The sequence below is a fragment of the Geotrypetes seraphini genome, chromosome 6 (assembly GCF_902459505.1).
Source record: "Geotrypetes seraphini chromosome 6, aGeoSer1.1, whole genome shotgun sequence".
Taxonomy (NCBI): Eukaryota; Metazoa; Chordata; class Amphibia; order Gymnophiona; family Dermophiidae; genus Geotrypetes; species Geotrypetes seraphini.
In genome coordinates, this window is record NC_047089.1 from 248,364,967 (window position 1) to 248,382,353 (window position 17,387).

At 45.3% G+C, this 17,387-nt stretch overlaps 1 protein-coding gene across 3 annotated transcripts in view; it reads left to right on the plus strand.

The window, feature by feature from the left end:
• The first annotated feature begins 7,198 nt into the window (after window positions 1–7,198).
• Window positions 7,199–17,387, plus strand: part of USP9X (ubiquitin specific peptidase 9 X-linked) — a 589,740-nt gene continuing 579,551 nt past the window's right edge. For 2 of the 3 annotated variants that reach the window (XM_033949378.1, XM_033949379.1), the window contains exon 1: window positions 7,200–7,873. The gene's annotated coding sequence lies outside the window, so the exon portion shown is untranslated. Of the gene's footprint in view, window positions 7,874–17,387 lie in introns of all 3 variants that reach the window. The other variant, XM_033949377.1, reaches the window with a different exon arrangement.

Below are 17,387 nucleotides of genomic sequence, written 5' to 3' on the forward strand. Positions count from 1 at the left end.
CATCTAAGCGCCAATTTATTTATTTTTTATGTTTTGGAGTTTTGAAAATGCCCCTAATTATCAACTGGTTTACCTTTATCCACATGTTTATTCACCCCTTCAAAGAAATGTAGCAGATTGGTGAGGCAAAATTTCCCTTGACTAATCCATGTTTGCTTTGTCTCATTAATCCATATCTATGTATATTCTCAGTAATTTTATTCTTTGTAATAGTCTCTACTATTTTGCTCCATGTCGATGTCTGGCTCACTGGTCTATAATTTCCTGAGACACCTCTACAACCCTTTTCTGAAATTAGCATTACATTGGCCACTCTCTATTCTTCCAGTACCGTGCTGGATTTTAAAGAAAAATTACATACCTGTATTGCTAAAATAGCTGTGCATGGTTTGAGAGCGACTTGCATACTGCTGCTCATCCCCAGGGGGCAGAAGATCTCCAAAGGTGTGCTTGAAAAAATAAGTTCTTAAGCCCATATTTAAATTCTCTCTGTAGTTAATGGAGTAAACATATCACAAAAGGGGGAAAAAGGTAGGCCAAATGGGATAAAATGGCTGAGGTTAGAAGCACTAAATCGACATGCTGAGATTTCAGACGATTGGACACCATGGGGTCGATGCTCAAAACTACTACCAACTGTTAATGCTGAGAGGGTTGTGTGTTTCAACGACTCAGCAGGCTATGCTGAAGGGCCACCCAGTAATAATAATAATAATAACTTTATTCTTCTACTAGTATTTAAGCCCGTTACATTAACGGGTGCTAGAATAAATGTGTGTGTCCGTATTTATTTCTCTCCTTGGCCTTTTTTTTTAGCACACCCCTCCTCATAAAGCAGCCCCCTTTCTCTCTCTCCCTCCAATCCTCTTGATGCCTGACATCCAAGTAAGGGAAATCCACTCTCCCCACATCCTTGCTCCTGCTGCACTTCCTCCTCGGCTATACACACGCACACACACACTTACATACACCTCTCCGGCTCCTCGTGCCCCTCCTCCACCTTCCAACGTTTTCTTTATTTTCTTTTGTTTTCTTTTCGCCTGTTAGCCGTAGTGCCGTAGGAGCATGTCTTGGTGCGGGCCAGGCTCTGGGAGAACTCGTGCAGACCTCCATCACGGAAAAACAGCACTAACGGCCAAAGTTTATTTTAAAGTTTAAAGCCGCTGCGCACTCTCTCCCCCATCCAGTCCACTAAAAATGCTCAGCCTCGGCGGTTTCGCTTATGCCGTAGCGAGCGAGACAGGTTCCTCTCCTGGGGCAGGGCAGGGCCACGATGTGGCAGTAAAAAAAAAGTTTAGATTTTTGCACTGGAGCAGCGGACCCTTCCTAACATGGTTCCCGGGGCGGTCCGCCCCCTTACTATGCCACTGGTTATGATCCCCCGATGGTGGCTATCGTTTCATGGCGCCGCTCTGCACCGCCTTTGCCTTAGCGCGCATGCGCACTCAGTGCCGAGGCCGGGGCTCGCGGGATGGTGGGGAAGCCGGGGTTGCGCGAGCACTGAGCCGCACCGTGGGAGAGGCAGGAAAGGAAGGCCTCCGCTCTTCTTTGGCAGCTCCTGAACGAAGGCGAGTCGCGAGTGTGGGGCCGTTACTGCAGCGGCACGAGGTGGAGAGCAGGGAGGCTGTGGTGACGTACTAAGCGCACATGCGCACTCTCATGTCCGCAACGGATCAGAGAACACGACTTTAGAGTGCGCATGCGCGGCCTAGCATTTTATTATATTAGATACCGCCAACAATCAAATGACTTTTAGGTGGTTTACACAGAAGAGAAACTGGTCAATCAGAGAAGTACAAAGTATTAAGAATGTTATCTAAAGTACAGGCAGATTAAAAGTATTGTTATAATGAGACTTCCGTTAAGAAATTAATTTATCAAATAGAGAAGTCTTAATCCCTTTTCGAAATACGCTGTAAGATTGCATGGTTCCGTTGATATAATTGCCCAACCAGGATTGTTGTTTATTTGCTTGGAATGCTAGCATTCTGTCCAAAAAAGACTTGTATTTACAGCCAGTGATCCTGGGGTAGGTTAAATAAATTGCAGTTCCTGGTTGTCTTGGTAGGATTTAATAGCACCAAATGAGATAACAGGTAGTTAGGGGTCAGTCCCCAGACCAATTTAAAACAAATACAAGAGAACTTAAATATTACTCGCGCTTCTACTGGCAACCAGTGTAATAATCGATAATAGGGATTGACGTGATCATTTTTCCTCAGCCCAAATATCAGGCGGACAGCCGTATTTTGCACTATTCTCAGTTTTCTCAATAGTTTATTTGGTGCTCCCAGATACACTATGTTGCAATAGTCCAGTACAGATAATACTAGTGTTTGCATGAATAGTCTAAAGGATGGAGGGTCAAAATAATTTTTGATGGTTTTTAATTTCCATAGGGCAAAAAACCCCATTTTTTTTACCACTAAATTTGTGTGTTCTACCATAGTTAGGTGGGAGTCTAAAGTGACTCCTAAAATTTTGATCATTTTTGAAATTGGGAAATCATGACCATTTAAATGAAGCGATTGTGCAGTTATTTTATCGTTTGGACTTGCTAGAAAGATTTTTGTCTTTTCTGCATTTAATTTCAGTCTGAAATTGGTTGTCCATTGTTCTATTTCGGTCATAATTTGAGAGATTTGTTCTAAAATTTTGTTAGTTATGTTGTTTAGAGGAAGTAAAATGGAGATATCATCTGCACATATATATATAGGGTTAGTGGTGTAATAAAGATGGGGTTGGGAGAGCAGACCGCCCTGGGTGCTGTCTTGGTGAAGACACCAGCACCTCTCCTCACCCCCCACGCCTCATTAATGCCCTCCCTTCCCCACCCCCTACCTCTTTAAATCTTTCCAGCCTGCTGCTCATGTCAGCCTGGCTCCCCTCTGAAATCACTTCCAGATCACGGGGCCAGGAAGTGTCAGAGGGAAAGCTGGTGCAAGCAGCAGACTGGAGAAGCTGATCACGCTGATGAAGTTTTAAAGAGGTATGGGGGAACAAAGAGCGCAAGTGTGGTATGGGGGACAGGGAAGGAGCAAGAGGGGCAGAGAGGAGGGGGCATGGGGCTCCCTCCCTCCAGGTGGCTCCTACACTTGCTACGCTACTGCGGCCTCTGAGGAGACACTAGATGAAGAGGGATGGTTAACAAGACTAAGAATGTTATAATGCCCCTATATCGCTCCATGGTGCGACCTTATCTGTAGTATTGCATGCAATTCTGAAATCCTTATCTCAAGAAAGATATAGTGGCACTAGAAGAGCGACCAAAATGGTAAAGAGGATGGAATTCCTCTCGTATGAGGAAAGACTAAAACGGTTAGGGCTCTTCAGCTTGGTAAAGAGACGGCTGAGGGGAGATATGATTGAAGTCTACAAAATCCTGAGTGGAGTAGAACGGGTACAAGTGGATCGATTTTTCACTCCGTCAAAAATGACAAAGACTAGGGGGCACTCGATGAAGTTACAGGGAAATACTTTGAAAACCAATTGGAGGAATTATTTTTTTCATTCAGGGAATAGTTAAGCTCTGGAACGCATTGCCAGAGGTTGTGGTAAGAGCGGATAGCGTATCTGTTTTTAAGAAAGGTTTGGACAATTTCCTGGAGGAAAAGTCCATAGTCTGTTATTGAGAAAGAATTGTGGGAAGCCACTGCTTGCCCTGTATTGGTAGCATGGAATATTGCTACTCCTTGGGTTTTGGACAGGTACTAGTGACCTGGATTGGCCACCGTGATAGACCATTGGTCTGACCCAGTAAGGCTATTCTTATGTTCTTATGACCGCAGCAAGATAGCTGACTGAGCAGATGTATTTTTTCTTAGAGTGAGTGCAATTATCTTTCCTGTCAAAAATTGTAGCTCCTTTCTCTATTGATTTTACTATAGAATTGTAAACCACTTAGATATGTGTGTCATTGGAGGCGATATAGCAAATTTTAAATAAACTCTAGGGGCTCCTTGATAATCTGCTAGGTTAAAATCTGCAGGAATAACATGGGAAAAACACAAAGGGAAAATATGCACTTGTCCACCTGCGAAAGCATTACCTTAAAACTTGGTCCAGCAGACCCTGGAAAATTTTGTCATACTGGTTAGCAAAGAAGGAGCCAGAGCTGGATGAGGAAGAATCCATTCCAGCAGTGTGGAAATCTTGCCGAGAGCCCTGGCCCATGTGAGACTCCTCCAAGACCTGGAAGTAAGGGTGGGCTATGGTGGCAGAGAATTGTGATGGATACCAAAGAGTTTTCTCAAAGGTGGTGATGCTCGAATCGGCATTTTGCTCCCTGTGGGAAGAGATCTTTCTTTGATGGAAGGCTTAAATCAGTGGTCTCAAACTCAAACCCTTTGCAGGGCCACATTGTGGATTTATAGGTATTTGGAGGGCCTCAGAAAAAAAATAGTTAATGACTTATTAAAGAAATGATGATTTTGCATGAGGTAAAACTCTTTATAGTTTATAAATCTTTCCTTTTGGCTAAGTCTTAATAATAATAATATTGTAATTTATAGCTAAAGAGACATATGATCAAGAAATTGTTTTACTTTACTTTTGTGATTATGATAAACATACCGAGGGCCTCAAAATAGTAACTGGCGGGCCGTGAGTTTGTGACCACTGGCTTAGATGAACCAGCTGCTGTTCAGACTGAGTATTCTTGATGTTACTGGAGCTAGAGACGTACAATACCTGGACGGGCAACTTCAGCAGGTGATATTACTCTGAAGATGTTATGGTCATCATTTGATGCCTTTCAGTAGACTGTAGTGGAAAAACTTGATAACTTACTGGAAGGTCCACAATCTCTTCAAGCCCAGGCATGTTCTCGAACTGAACTTCACCCTCTTCCCCTTGCTCCTTCTGTGGCACCCCACGTCCTCATGCCACACTCGCGGCCTCCCTTCCCACCCCTGTACCTTTTTAAATCTCTGCCAGCACAAGCAGCTTCTCTGGCCTCTGCTCGCGCTGGCATTGACATTCCCTCTGACATCACTTTCTGGCCCTGCAACCTGGAAGGGATTTCAGAGGAGCCAGACCATTGCGAGCAGAAGGCTTAGAGTTGTTGCACAGGCTGGTGTAGAATTTAAAGAGGTACACGGGGTGGAGGAGGGGAGGGGGAGTCAGGGAAAGGAGGGCATGAGCGTGGCATGGGGGGGCGGAGAGGTGCCAGCATCCCCAATCTGGGTGGCTGCTCCCTCTCTGAACCCCTTTGCCATGACACTGGCTTTATGGCAGGGGTAGGTAATTCCAGTCCTCGAGAGCCGGAGCCAGGTCAGGTTTTCAGGATATCCACAATAAATATGCATGAGATAGATTTGTATCTCAAGGAGGCAGTGCATGCAAATCCATCTCATACATATTCATGGTGGAGATCCTGAAAACCTGACCAGGCTTCGGCTCGCAAGGACTGGAATTGCCTACCCCTGCTCTACGGGAACACAAACCCTCTTATCTCAACTGATGGATTTCCTTATAGACACTGGCTAGGTGACTTAGGCTCCTGCAAGATTTTAGGTTGTGCTCCTCTCATTTTACATGGGCACATTGGTCTGTCACAAAGGAAAGAGCATTTTTTCTGGTTAGCCCCAAATCCATGGAATGGGCTAGCAAAAGAAATTAGGGCAGAAACATGTTCTAAATAAGTTAAATCTATGCTGAAAGTCCATTTCCTTTGTATAGCCTTTAATCTGCCAGGCTTATAGCTTACCTCAATGTGGACGTGCTCCAGGGATATTTGAATGTAAATAATTTGCTTTTAGTTGTTATAGTGAGTATAATAGGTTGAAAGAGTTCTTGTGATGACTGTGACTAGGTCTTTTCTATTATACAAATGGAGTTATTTTCTCTCTTTTAAGATATAATTGCTAATTTTGTAAACTGCCTTGATCCAGAAAGGTTGGGCGGTATAGCAGGTGTTTTGAAATAAACGTAGACAGGATGCACCACGCAGGGCAGGGTGCTGCCATTTTCCAGATGGCGGAGCCTGGAAGCAGGAGCGAGTGGGCATCCACCCAAGCACAAGGCCTAGGCAAGGGAGGGAAGGGGCCAGGAGTCTACTGGAACACCATCTGGGGAGAGAGGGGGGCCATTGGACCACCAGGGCATTTTTTTTTTAGTTTGGAAATAAGGAAGGGATCGGGTAGGTGAGGCCTAGGTGGATGCTGCTATACACCAGGGATATGTTTGGGGGAAGGGCAGGAAGAGGTGTTGTGTTGTGGGTAAGGGGCTGATGTCAGCTTTCCTGTCAGTGACGCAGACACTGACAGGAAAGTTAGTGCACAATAGTGGTGTAGTAAGAGGGGGGCGGTGGCGGTCCGCCCCGAGTGCCATGTTGGTGGAAGCACTGGCACCCCTCCACCCGCTCCGCCTCTCACCACACGCATGCCCCTTTCCTTTCTCCCGTACCTCTGGTTGTTCACCGTCGTGAGCAACAACTTCAATGTGTTCCTCGTGACCACGTCAGCTCTCCCTCTGACGAGACTTTTGGGTGTCAAGGATAGGAAAAGACGTCAGAAGGAGAGCACATTGAAGTTGTTACTCACTGCTCTCAGATACCTAGACCCACTATAATCTCCCCAACCCTGAAATGTCCTGTCTAAATTAGATTGTAAGCTCTTCTGAGCAGGGACTGTCTATTGTATGTTACAATGTACAGCGATGTGTACACCATTCAGTGCTATAGAAATAATAAATAGTAGTAGGAGTAGGGAAGGTAAGGGAGGTGAGCACGGCAGGGGATATTGAAGACAGCCTGAGTCAGAAGGTTAAGCACCATCTGTGGCAGTTTTCAAATCTAGACTAAAAGCCCACTTTTCCGAGGCTGCTTTTAACTCTTAACTCATTTGCAATGTCTGTTTTGTGTGTGTGTGTAGGGGGGTTAATCATTCCCTCTGTGAGAAACTCCCTATTTGCCTGTGTTAATTAGATGGTAAACTCTTGCAAGCAGGAATTGTCTCTTTTTTTTACATGTTTAGCGTACTGCGCTGCGTACATCTGGCAGCGCTGTAGAAACGATAAGCTGAAGAAGGAAAAGTAAGCCATGTTTGCCGAGAGACCTTTTGCCTCCCCTCCCCTCCCCTCCCCCCCTCCCTCAACGCTGCCGATAGGCGGCCCTAGAACGCAGACGGAGCGGAAGCCACGCGCAGTTCCCGTCTCCGCCCTGACGTCATTATATTCGCGCGCTCTGCTTTGACTAATCGAGAAGCCGGACCGGTGGCGCGCAGCTGCTTTTCCTGTCAGAGTTTACGTACGGCGAACGCTAGGAAGAACCCCCTCTCCTCTCCCCTCCCCCGCCCCCGAAAAAAACCTCTGCGGCCTTCTCGCGCCGCCTCAGACTAGCCGCGCCGGCGGTCTCTAAAGCAAACACTCCCCCGCCCCCCCTCCTGCCAGAACACAGCTGTTCGCTGGCCGGCGCTACGTGCTCGTGCGTGGCGGCGCCCCGCCGCCGTCGTCGTCGTCTCGCGCCGGTGTCCGCCGCGGCCCTAGCGCCGCCTGTATGCGCCGGAGCCGCCATATTGAGGGGGGCGCCCCTAGGCAGCGACTGTGAAGGAAGACGTAAAAGCGGCCGCCGGGCGGGCGGGGGGACTCTCGGGAGAGCCGAAAGCGAAGCGTCCGCCGCCGAGCCTCCGCGCGCGGGCCGCCCACGCCCGGCCGTCGTCGGAGAGGACCGGGAGGAGCCGGTGACGCAGGAGGAGCGGGCAGCGCCGGCCGTGGAGGGCGACAGGCAGCCCCCCCGCCCCCCACCCCGCCATTCCGCGGAGCTCGAAGAGCCGACCCACCGCGTGGAAGCGCTCACGCCCGCCTGCGCCAGACCCGGGGCCGCTCCTGAGGCTCGGCGGAGGCGAGGGTGACAGGGCGGCTGCGCTGGCTTGCGGTGAGTACGGGGCGGTTGGAAGGCCGGGCCGGGGAGGCGCTTTACGGTTGGAGCCGGCGATTTCTTTCCGCCGAGGAAAATGGCTGGCGGCGGGGGAGCGACCTGCCCTCCGCGGCCCTTGACGCCGGCTTTTCCTGTCGCCGTCGCCTCCTGCTGCGGCCCAACGCCATTGCTGAGGTGGAACGAAGGAGGAGGAGGGGGGGGGACGTAGGCCCCGGCTCCAACTGGCAGTTAGGCCCCGGCCAGACTCGGGGAAAGAGGTGACTTCAGCCTTGGTCATAGCTCGACGGCTCTCTTCCGCCCTTTCCCTGTGTCTCTTTTGGTGGTCTTGAAATCCGTCACTCTTGTACCTATGCGGCGTTTGCTGCTTGTCAGGAGGGGGGGGTCAGTGGTGAGCCTTTCTGTTAGTTTGAAAGTGTGTTTCGATGCCGCTGTTGCTGCCTGCAATGGAGACAATATTTATTTAGACCTGTTTAGTGTTAGTGTCGAGGCCATCGGTGCAGTGGGTTGCATTACTTTGCAAAGCATTCACTGCTCGTGTCATAAGGTGTGGTATTCTTTCTAACCAAGGGCTACTCATTTCGTTCATAATATCAGTGAATGAATAATAGTGGGACTTCTAAGGAGAGGATAACAATGTTTGACAAGTTAACTATCTGTGTTCTTTAAAGCTTGCTAAATGTTAGACAATACAGTATTAGGATGCTTCACAGCTGCATAATATAAATTGTGCTGAGCAAAAAGTATCTTAAAATGAAACCAAAGAGCACTTTTGAAAATGGATGATGTTAATGTCTGAATTGGAGAATGACGCGGGGACAAATTTTTCCCCATCCCTGCGGCAACTCATTTTCCTGTCCCTGCCCCGTTCCCACAAGCTCTGTCCTCATTTGCACAAGCCTGAAACTTTAAAATCAGAAGTGTCCAAGGCCTGTGCGGCTAAGGCAGAACTTACAGGAATGGGACACTAACAGGGACAGCAACAAAACTCATGGGGACAAGATGGGAAAATTGAGTTCCTGCGGGGATGGGGAAAAATTTGTCCCCCATGTCATTCTCTAGTTTGAATGTCTGATAATTTAATATATTTTATTTTGTTCATATCCACTAGTTTAACAAAAAGGAAAGACTTATCTATGTAATTTCCTAACTGAAAATTAAACTGCATAATTTTTATTGGGGGTCCACATAAAAGTAGGAGCTTAGTGTACTTATACAGTACTAGAATCCATTCCCAGTTTTGATACCAGACACAGTGGTTGATCACATTATTGTGAAGCATCAGCATGTTAATGTTGATGAAGTGGTGTGGACTCTTATTAAAAGTTACTGAAATGTATTTGAAACAAGAATGCAATGAAAGAAAAGCACCGTGCCTTCAGATATGAGAACTACTGTAACAGCCTTTACTTGTCATGCCCTGCCTACACTTTAAAACAATTACAAATGGTGCAAAACACTGCTCTCAGACTGATATACTCACTGAAAAAATAGATCACATTACCACTATGTTCCAAGACTCACACAGTCTCCCAATACAAGCACGCATACAATACAAATTCTTCTGCACCCTCTTCAGAGCCCTAAATGGAACTGGTCCTAGCTATCTAAACAACCACCTAATCAGAAATAATACATCAGACCAAGGAGAACACAGGCTCTCTTCACCTGTCCCCCAGCAAAAGGCATACAAAGCAAAAAATAGTATATGACGAGCTACTAGCCACCAGAGCACTGAAAATAGACCTCCACCTCTCCAAGCTACTGACCAAGACGACCAACTAGAAAACATTCAGGAATCTTCAAAAAATTTGTCAAATGATCTAACTAGATCCCATCGCTCATGCTATCCATCAACTCTTGTAAGATCTATCAACTTTGTAAACTCCCTGAGAATGCCCAGACCAGTTCTTTTTTGTAAACTGCCTAGAACTGAAAGGTACTGGTGGGATGAAAAACAATAATGTAATGTAATATGCATACTTTTTGTCTGTGGTCTATTAAGAAATGCATTGTTTTATTGAAGAAAATGTTTACTGTAATTCCCCATATATAGGCCGTGGCCTATACATGCGTTTTACAAACCTGTGTATGGGGCATGGCCTAGTTAAATGGGGTGGCCTATCTATACATTTAAAATCATCCCCCCCACCTGTACCTTTATTTAAAACCCCCTCGCTAGACGCCTCGAATCTTCAGCGGTACAGGGCAGTTATGATCTCTTTAGCATCCAGCCTGGCCCTGCACCGCTTGCTGAATGGCCTGTACATGGGGGTGGCCTATATGCGGGAAAATACGGTACAAGTGTTTGAGCTGCAGCCTACCTATTTGGACAACTTCAGCATACTCCAAGAGAATCAGCCAGGTTTCCACTCAGGTTTTAGCACTGAAACGGTTATGGCCTCACTACTAGATCTCCTTCATAATTTATTCAGCCAAGGTTCTAGTGCACTAGTTCTACAACTAGAGCTAAGTAGTGCCTTTGACTTAGTTGATCACGACATCCTAATTAACTGTTTGGAGTGAATTGGTCTTTCTGGCAATGTGTTAAATTGGTTCCAGGGTTTCTTGAGTAAACAATCTTACCAAGTCCACAGTGATAATAATCAATCCTGCAGATGGACAAACACTTGCAGAGTCCTGCAGGGTTCCCCTCTAGCCTGTTTAACATCTACCTTTCCCCATTGGGGAATCTATTGCAAAGCTTAAAAGTCAAATTCTATATCTATACAGATGACATCACTATAGTTCTTCCCCTCACAAACCTAACCTCCGAGACAAAGAATCACCTGGCATTTGTCCTAAAAAAATCGAATTATGGATGACAGAATTCAAACTGAAACTTAACTCTGACAAAACCAAATTTTTTCTGGCGATCCCAAACTATAAAATCAAAGATTCAAAAATTTCCTTGAATGGTCAGGACTTCCCTATTGTCGATTCCATAAAAATTCTGGGAGTGACTTTCGACTGTTACCTTACTTTAGATGCTCACACGGACTTATTGACTAGAAAATGCAGCATACTTTGATGCAGCATCATTCCATCTACTGGTGCAATCTTCTATTCTAAGCATGCTGGATTATTGCAACATTATTTACTTGGGATCTTTCAAGAAAACCCTTCAAAGACTCCAAATTATTCAAAATTCGGCAGTAGGTCTGATCTTTGGTTTAAAAAAAATGGGAACACATAAATCCCTACTATCAAAAACTTAATTGGCTGCCCCTCGAGGCAAGAATTTTATTTTAGTTTTCTTCTCTGTTTCAAATAAGTCTTTGGTTTGGCCGCTTTGTACCTGGTTTCCCACTTCAGTTTGGGTTGTACTATTAGGCCCACACGTAGAATCCACATATTTACACACCCAACAATAAAGGCCTGCCGTTACAAAAGATTCCTAGACAGAACTCTAGCTTTCCAGGCAGGCAAACTGAACGATTGGCTGGGTAACATTATCATGCACTCCTCATCCTATTTTAGTTTTAGAAAATTAGTTAAAACGAAACTGTTCAACCGATTTGTCACCTAAGAATTTGTTGTTCATTATCTCTTCTATTCTGTATACTGAATTCATTGCTTCTACATTGTAACTATGTTGCTGATTGTCCAGCTCTTCTTATTGTAAACCGCCTCAAACTACCATGGCTTTGGCGGTATATAAAAAATAAAATTAATATTATTACCTTATAATTTGGGCCTAATTATCTATTGGTTATTTTCTTAGCAACAGCAGCAGATGAATCCAGAGACCAATGGGATAGCACACATCTACCAGCAGGTGGAGATAGAGAAACTGATTAACAGGTGGTCCTATTGGCTTGCACACCTCCTGCATCTTCAGTATGCTCTATCTCCCAGCAGCTGATGGTCGCTATTCAGAAAGCTCCTTGATTCTGGCTGTGACTGGATAGTTATTTTCTCCTGTTGAGGTTTCTCTTCAGTGAGACAGGGGTGACCAGCTGAATGTTGCTGGCTCTAGGGGTTACACCTAGCCCCCCCCCCAGGTCCTTGCCTCACCCTCCCTCCAATGATAGAGGGTCTGACTGGGCCTCAATTTTTCTTCTTTCCCTTCACTGTAAAAAAAAAAAAAAAAAGAGACCACAGTGACTATTAAACAATTCTGCCCTCATAATGCTGAGCAACCGGCATCTCCCGGCCTATCAACAAAGTTGTGAGTATATGTTTTATTTGAACTTCTTCTCTGGTTTCTGGTTGTGGTGGAGGTTCGGTGTGAGTCTACAGAAGGAATATGTTTTTTTTATCAAATGCCATATTTTGTAGAGTTGTGGAAATGGTTTAGTGACTGACATGTAAATTTACATTTGTATGAAGTTTATTCAGTAAAGGGCTTTGGGTGTATGGATAGAGCTCCGTTGACTGAACTAGTGCCTTCCCACGGTTTGTAGGCGTGTGCTTGTTTTCATACTCTGGCAGTAGCGCCACAGTGGTAGTGGGATTTCTTTCCGAGGCAGACTCTGCTTGGCAGTTACCGCAGTCGGGTGCAGGTAAATATTTGGATGGCTCCACGTATGTTCTTCACTTAGCTGGTTCCTGATTGAGCACAAGAGGCGTGCGCTTATTTTCCTAAGTTGAGAACGAAGCAGCATTCATTTATTTCTCTCCAACGTTCATTTTAAGCATTTTATACCATGACAGTGTGAAAAATATTTTAATGGTTGGCTCTGGGTATGTTTTTAATGCATTTTTGATAGAGCCAACTCATTTTGCCATTAAACGGGCACGTGCTTGAGTCTCCGGCGCTAGCGGGAGCACCGCAGCGTTCACGGAGTTTATTTTGCAGCTGACTTAGGTCACTATCCGCGGCTTCCCTGTTTTTGGGGTTCTACGCATCGGGAGTGTTTCAACAACTTTTGCCACTGTTGCAGTGATATACCTTGTGTGTGTGTATTTCCCCACTCTCTGCTTGAAAAGACTTAACTACTTTAATTGCGACTGTACTGTTACGCCTCATGGTGCTTAAGAAAGAGATTCTGCCCTATGCTCAGCCGCCCAATCTTAGTTTTTTGCCGTTATGGGTCGGCAGAAGGCAAATTGCTGCACAGTGATGTCAGCGGCATGAGAGAACCCTGTGTTTCATACGGGTATCTTTTTGTCTCTCTCGGTGTCCCTGAAGAGTGAGTCTATGGAAGTTTAGAGATTTTCCTCTTCTTTATGCCTCCGTGTAGCGCTGTGTGTGTCTGGTAGAACTAAAGCACTGTGTCTGTCTGGTAGCAGTATAGAATTGATTCCTGAACTGTCTTTTCTATTTCTAGGGTGCCAGGGACTGCAAGTTTCAAAGCTTCTTGCACAGATTTCTCAGGTTGCCATCTTCTCATGGCACCTGCTAGACAGTCCTTCAAACTGGCAGGAAGAGCTGTGTGGCTCCTTCTAACCAGGGACAAGTTTCCTATTATCCCAAACCCACAGAGTAGCAAATGCTATGTGGCTGTTGGAATCATCCCTGAAGCTCTCTTTAGGGATGTGAGCTTTGTCTGATAACAATTAGGGTGCAGATTATTTCCCATGGGGCGGTCAATGCAGCTTTTAGATTCCGTCTAGTACGTCTTCACTTTAAAGGCAGTAAGTTTTTGGCTAACATTGCATGGAGTTAGTACTGTTTTTACAATTCTGACATATTCTATCTTACATTGCAAAGCTGGATTTTTTGTGGGAAAGTTCCTTCTTTCAGAATTTACAGCTCTAGTCCAGCTGTTTCCAGACTGTCTGCTCTTCATTCTGAAAGGGTCTTCACTTCCTCTGGTAACTCTTTATGATTTCTCGTGAGGGGGGGAGACACTATGATGTCAGGTCAGGGGGTTTGGGCATTTTTCAGGATGCTTGCAACTTTGAATCCTCCTCCCATTTCAGATTCTTTCTTGGAGTCACCATGTATTGAGCTTCCAAAGGTTATGTTCGTGCGAGACCCCTTTTAAGTATTACTGGTACTTGGGGCAGTAGTTTTAGTTCTTCTGGAACTAAGGGACGTTATTCCATTTACTTCATAGTGCCTAAGATGGGGGAATTGGTCAGACGGGGGAATTGGATCTCATTCTGGTAAATTAGTTTCTCAGAGTTAGATATTTCCGGAGAAAAACTGAGAATATTTACAATTTCCCTATGACACCGAATTTGCACTATCTTTGCTTGGCTCTCATCGAGCAGCGCTATCAGTTTTGGCAGATGCCATTTGGCCTAGCCATGGCTCCATTAAAATTTTAGAAAATGAGGGCAGTAGTGGCGTTTTGATGCAAACAGGAGATTCAGGTACTTTCTTTCTTATATGACTGCTTGATTCGGATGTCTTCCAGCCAAGTCAATTTGTCAGACACAAACGGGTGATTTATTTTATTTGAACTTCTTCAATTCTTTGGATGTGAATCTTCAAATTTCCAAAGAGCTCTTTTCTCTTATACTAATTATTGGAATATCAGGGGATGTTGTTCACGTTGGAGAGGAATGTGTTTCTTCCCAGAGACTGGGGTGACAGGTTACAGTCTCAGGTTTGCCTTCTTCAGTCACCAAGAAAAAGAGTATAGTATTCTGTACAGGTTCTAGGATATAAGGTGGTGACTCCACTGGGAACTTCAACTCGCTTTCACGTGAGAATGCTACAGCAGTCGCTTTTGTTCCAGTGGTTCCCGGTATCTCAAGCCTCCAATTATAGTATCTAGTAGGCTCCTCAAGCATCGCTCAATATAATTTGGTGGCTCAGTGAGATTAATCTTTTCAAAGGCATGCCTCAGTGTTTGCTGGACTGGCTCAAAGTCGCCAAACATCCCAGGCTGTCTGGTTGGGGAGCTCAGTGCCTTCAATGCTTAGCGCAAGGAGTCAGTACTCGTTCATTCTCCTGGACTGAAACACGGTCAGGCTACCGTTTCAGGAGTTTCAGACCATTCTTCCGGAATGACGATAAAGGTCTTTTAGGACAGTGTTACGACGGTGGTATTTCTCTACAGCCAGGAAAGTACGTGATGTACTCAGTTGGCGAGTAAAGTAATGGTTCTACTTCAATGGGTAGAATCTCATTTTCCTCTTCTGTCAGCGCATCATTTTACAGGACAGGAAAAGGGTTTAGATAGACTTTCTCACCACAAAATCTCAGCATGGACCATATATTGTATGTTAAAATGTACAGCGCTGTGTACGCCTTTCAGCACTTTAGAAATAATAAATAGTAGTAGTAGTAAAATCTTCTACATCCTGGATATTGGGGACTATTTGCTCAGGTGTTCAGCTCTTTGTATAAAGGTGATATCTCCTAGAACTAGACCTAATGGCCTTGTCTCGAAATTCAAAGCTTCCTAGCTTCTTCAGCAGAAGCAGGGAGTGGCAGTCGGAGAGGGTAGCAGCGTTGTTTCTTTCTCGCCTTTTTTTTTTTTTTAAGTGTTTTCCCCTGGCTGATGATTGGATGGATTTGCCATCTCAAGCTCGCTTTCAGGGTACAGTAATTAGACAATCTCCGGATTGGCTATGCCATCCTTGCTATGCAGATCTGATGAATCTTTCGATGGCTGAACTGTTGAGATTCCTGGTATCTCTGGATTTACTCACCAAGGGTCCGATCAACATGGATATTCGTCCTATTTTGATATTATTATATTACATTACATTAGTGATTTCTATTCCGCCATTACCTTGCGGTTCAAGGCGGATTACATCCAAACTAAAACAAGAATTACATTTCAACTTGAAGTAATAGATTAAACGATGAGATAAAATTTTAAGGGAGAATTATGGGTTTTAGATAATGTTTGGTAACTAGAAAAATTAGAGAGTACTAAGGGTTTATAGAGTGTTGGATGTTGGGTTAGGATTGTTGTGCTGGATAGGTTTAACGTGTTTTTTTTAAGGGTATGGTTTTAATTTCTTTCTTGAAGGTTATGACCTAGCTTTTGAAAAGTCATGGTTGACGTGTAAGGGTTATACGAAGCAGATTATTTCTTCTCTTCTCCAGGCGATACAGACGTCTTCACCTGTGGTTTATGCTTCCTTTTGGAGGCTTTTCCTTTCTTGGGTACTTCTCAACATTGGCACCCTTCCACAGTTCTGTGTTTTATATTCATTCTTTTTTGGCCCAAGCGTACTGCCAAGGGCTTAGCGTTCAATTCCTTCAGTTTCAAGTGGCAATCTTAGCTTGTTACAAGGGCTAGGTATCTCACTCTTCGCTTACTTTTCAGCTTCATGTACTTCAGTTCCTAAAAGGAGTCCAGTATATTCGTACACCTCTTAAGAAGCCCTGTCCAGAATAGTCTTAAGGTGATACTTCGCAGTTTACAGAAGGCTTCGTTTCACCCTTATCTTTTGAGACTCTAAAAGGCTGTGATGTTGAACACGGTGTTTTTTGTGGCCATGGCTTCAGCTTGGTGGTTTTTTGAGTTGCAGGCCTTGTACAGCGGGGATTCTTATTTCTGATTTACAAATTCTGGGGTGTCAGTTCGGACAGTACCACAATTTTTTTCTAAGGTGTCATCCTTTCTTTTATGCCACTCTCACTTTTCCTTCCTTCTTCCTGGGAGGAGGAATGGGGAGGCGAGCTTTTCTTCACTGCGTTTTTTAAAAGTGTGTAGCATTCTCCGCAATCTATAGGTTTCTAACGACTTTTAGTCGTTTAGATCAGTGTTCTTTAACCACCGGTCCATGGACGAGTGCCGGTCCACAGAAATTTCTTGCTGGTCCACAGGGCCAGCACGTGCATCAGGCCCAAAATAGTGTTCTTCAACCACCGGTCCACGGTGCGATCGATGTGGCATTATCTTCGAGCCAACTCCCTCTTCCTAACTGATTCAGCACACAAAGCCACGGGCAGTAGCTCCTATGGGCATCCTGCGCCTGAACCGGAAGCCTTCTCTCTGACGTTGCAACGTCAGAGGGGAGGCTTCCAGATGAGGTATGGGACGTGCAAGGTCTAATTAATATTATTATGGGGGCGGTGTCTGGGGTGGAGATTGGGTAGAGATGGCCGGGGTCTGGCCCACGACTTAGCCCAATGTTCTTCAACCGCTGGTCCACGGACCGATACCGGTCCACAGAATAATTCTTTTATTTCTGCCGGTCCATAGGTGTAAAAAGGTTGAAAAACACTGGTTTAGATCACCTCTTTGTTTTCTTCAAGGGACGCGACAAACGTATGGCAGCATCCAAAGCCTCCATCGCTTGAAGGGTCCAGGAGGATATTCTTTACGCTTACTTGACCATTCAGCCAGAGCAATGGCGGCTACTTGGACTCAGTCCAGAGGTTTTTTCCTTGGAGGAGTTTTGTCACGCAGCTACTTGGTCTTCCAAGAATACTTTTTATCCCAGGATAAGCAGACAGGTATTCTCACATATGGGTGACGTCATCGACAGAGCCCGGATGCGGACGCCTCACAAGCAGACTTGCTTAAAGAAACTCGAAGTTTCGATTTGGCCGCACCGCGCATGCGCGAGTGCCTTCCCGCCCAGCACAGGGCGCGTCTCCTCAGTTTTCAGTTTTCTGCGGAGCCGAGAAGTCCGTCTTTGACTCTCTGCGTTTAAC